Source organism: Rhinopithecus bieti, unplaced genomic scaffold (genome assembly GCF_001698545.2).
Source record: "Rhinopithecus bieti isolate Rb0 unplaced genomic scaffold, ASM169854v2 scaffold_56975, whole genome shotgun sequence".
Taxonomy (NCBI): Eukaryota; Metazoa; Chordata; class Mammalia; order Primates; family Cercopithecidae; genus Rhinopithecus; species Rhinopithecus bieti.
The window spans coordinates 1,223,920-1,227,864 of record NW_016823127.1 but is presented as its reverse complement, the minus strand read 5'-3'; positions in this window follow the sequence as shown (position 1 = coordinate 1,227,864).

The following is a 3,945-nucleotide window of genomic DNA, read 5'->3' as shown; positions in this document are numbered from 1 at the left end:
CCCGGCCTAAATTTTTATTTCTTTCTTTATTTTGAGACGGAGTCTTACACTGTCGTGTGATCTTGGCTCACTGCAACCTCTGCCTCCCAGGTTCAAGCAAGTCTCCCGCCTCAGCCTCCCGCATAGCTGGAATTACAGGCGTGTGCCACCACACCCAGCTAATTTTTGTATTTTTGGTAGAGACGAAGTTTCACCATGTTGGCCAGGCTGGTCTCTAGCTCCTGGCCTCAAGTGATCCAGCCCGCCTTAGCTTCCCAAAGTGTTGGGATTACAGGCGTGAGCCACCATGCCCGGCCTTTTAAAATTTTTCATTTCTGTTATTAAGAAAGCCTGCTGCCCTCTAGCCTGGGCAACAGAGCAAGACCCTGTCTCAAGAGAAAAAAAAAAAAAGAAAAAGAGGCCGGGTGCAGTGGCTCATGCCTGTAATCCCAGCATTTTGGGAGGCCGAACTTGAGATTAGGAGTTTAAGACCAGCCTGGCCATATGGTGAAACCTCGTGTCTAGTAAAAATAAAAAATTAACTGGGTGTGGTGGTGCACGCCTGTAATCCCATCTATGCAGAAGGCTGAGGTGGGATAATCACTTGAACTTGGGAGGTGGAGGCTGCAGTGAGCAGAGATCGTGCCACTGCAAAAGAAAGCCTGAGGTTGGCCCTTTAAATTTTCAAGCTAGACTGGCTGGCTGCTTGGGGTTTGGGGAGTGGGGTTGGGCCTATAGGAATTGCTGCATCAGCTTTCTCCAGAGCATCTCTTTCCAAGATCTTCCTCTGCGGGTGGCCAGCGCTCCTCTCCCTCCCTGGTATTTCCTAATATGGGTGGATTCACTGCCTGCTCTTGCCCATCCCTCCTCATTTGGCATTGTTTTCCAACTTAGACAGGTCTGGCTAGTTCCTGCAGGCTGGAGGACAGGAAGCTCTGTTTTGACATACTTGGTGCATTCCTTGTCTTGCCCTAGGAGAGATCTTGTGGGTCAGGTCAAACACTGTAAGGGTGTGGGTCTCTCTTTATGACCATTGCTGGGGCTACTGTGTCCTGGTGCTTTGAGTTCTCCAGCAGAGGTCAGGCTCTTCCTGCAGGATCCTAACAGCCCTGCTGCTCTTTTTACTTTCTGGCTGTTTAGATCACATCTGTCAGTGTGGTAGGCTAGGGCTGTCTTCTAACAAGGATCCTGTTCCTTGTGAAAGGAGAAAGCTGCTGATTCTTCCCCTAACTGAACTAGAAACCTTGAAACATCTGGCCACTCTGAATCCTTTTTCTGTCAGATGGAAATAGCAGTATTGGGTATGGGTTTGTTGAGTGTGAAGGGCAGGTAAAAGAACAAGCTGCGGCCGGGCGCGGTGGCTCAAGCCTGTAATCCCAGCACTTTGGGAGGCCGAGACGGGCGGATCACGAGGTCAGGAGATCGAGACCATCCTGGCTAATACGGTGAAACCCTGTCTCCACTTAAAAATACAAAAAAAAAAAAACTAGCCGGGCGACGAGGCAGGCGCCTGTAGTCACAGCTACTCGGGAGGCTGAGGCAGGAGAATGGCGTAAACCCGGGAGGCGGAGCTTGCAGTGAGCTGAGATCTGGCCACTGCACTCCAGCCTGGGTGGCAGAGCAAGACTCCGTCTCAAAAAAAAAAAAAAAGAACAAGCTGCATGAACTGTGCAGAGCCATATGAATGTCACGGCTTTGCATACTCATAATGGACACCCACATCAGAGACTTCCTTTCTTGGCTTCAGAGGGGCAGCTGGGAATCTGACCTAGTGATCATACACACCATAGGAAAGGGGTTGGGGAAATCCCCGTGTATAACTTTGCTTTTCTTTCTCTTCTAGCTTAATCGAACCCTGAAGAAGATGGGACAGAGACCTTGACAACATTCACACACATTATTCAGGAACCTGCTTTGATATATTATAGGCAGGAAGTGTTTTTGCTACCATGAAACCTTTACCTAGATCAGCCATCAGCCTGTCAACTCAGTTAACAAGTTAAGGACCGAAGTGTTTCACATGGATCTCAGTAAAGGATCTTTGGAGCCAGATTTGTCGACTCATTATTGTAGGAGAGAATTTGTGGGTTATGGCAGTAATACATCATTTCCCATGTGTCCTGATGCTTTCAGGATACACCAGTTGTTAGTGTTTAAATTGAATTATTTTTATTTTATGCTTTTGAGACGGAGTCTCACTCTGTCTCCCAGGCTGGAGTGCAGTAGTGTGATCTCGGCTCGCTGCATCCTCTGCCTCGCCTCCCAGGTTCAAGCAATTCTGCCTCAGTCTTCTAAGTAGCTGGGATTACAGGCGTGCGCCACCACACTCAGCTAATTTTTGTATTTTCAGTAGAGATGGGTTTTACCATGTTGGCCAAGCTGGTCTGAAACTCCTGGCCTCAAGTGATTTGCCTGCCTTGGCCTCCCAAAGTGCTAGGATGACAGGATTACGGGCATGGGCCACCATGCCCCACCTAAATTGAGTTATTTTTCTTTTTTTAGATGGAGTCTCGCTGTGTTGCCCAGGCTGGAGTGCAGTGGCACAATGTCGGCTCACTGCAAGTTCCACCTCCCGGGTTCCCGCCATTCTGCCTCAGCCTCCTGAGTAGCTGGGACTACAGGCACCTGCCACCATGCCCGGCTAATTTTTTGTGTTTTTTAGTAGAAATGGGGTTTCACCATGTTAGCCAGGATGGTGTTGATCTCCTGACCTTGTGATCCACCCGTCTCAGCCTCTGAAAGTGCTGGGATTACAGGCGTGAGCCACCACGCCTGGCCCTAAATTGAATTCTTTTTTTTTTTTTTTTTTTTTTTTTGAGACGGAGTTGCGCTCTGTCGCCCAGGCTGGAATGCAGTGGCTGGATCTCAGCTCACTGCAAGCTCTGCCTCCTGGGTTTATGCCATTCTCCTGCCTCAGCCTCCCGAGTAGCTGGGACTACAGGCGCCCGCCACCTCGCCCGGCTAGTTTTTTGTATTTTTTAGTAGAGACGGGGTTTCACCATGTTAGCCAGGATGGTCTCGATCTCCTGACCTCGTGATCCGCCCGTCTCGGCCTCCCAAAGTGCTGGGATTACAGGCTTGAGCCACCGCGCCCGGCCAAATTGAATTCTTAAATCCCTCTTGTTCATAAAACAATATTTCAGTTTACAGGACATTTTCACATTCAGTATTTTGTTTGTGCCTCACAAAATCCTAGGAAATTTAAATGACCTGTAATTTTCATGACATATTTGTGGCAGTGTTGGGTCCTGAAAAGAAACTTGTATACTTCCTACTGCCAGGAACTATGCAATGAGGGATCCATATACATTCTTACACTTTGCAACTCAGGTTTAGTAGTAGTTCCTCATGTTATTGATGAGGAAATGAACCCCACGGTAGTTAGTGACTTGATCAAGGTCACATTAGGCAGGTGCTGGAGCTGAGCTAAATCGTTTCCCACCTACCCACAGTGTTCGTGCTATACCTGTCACCCTGTAGTGGGTACTTGGACTGGAAGCCTCTGCTTGCAAGTTGCCTCACATCTCTGCCTGGATCCTCGTATATAAAATAAGGTTAGCAGAACCTGGCTCACTGGGCAGTGGTGAGGAATAAATGAGAATGCTATTTGAGTGCCTAGTGCAGTGCCTGGCCTATAATGGATGTTCAGTTACTATTTCCCCACACTTGGAATTCATAAGCTTTTCAGTATGTTCTTTTTCCCTATTGATTTGATAATTATTATTGGGAACTGAATGGTGGTTCCCAAGAAGATATGTCCATATCCTAAGCCCTGGATGCCATCAGCATGACCTTATTTGTTTGGCTGGTGTGCAGTGGCACGATCTCTGTTCACTGCAACGTCTGCCTCCCAGGTTCAAGCAATTCTGCCTCAGCCTCCTGAGTAGTTGTATGCCACTATGCCTGGCTAATTTTTTGTATTTTTTTTTTTTTTTTGAGACGGAGTCTCGCTCTGTCGCCCAGGCT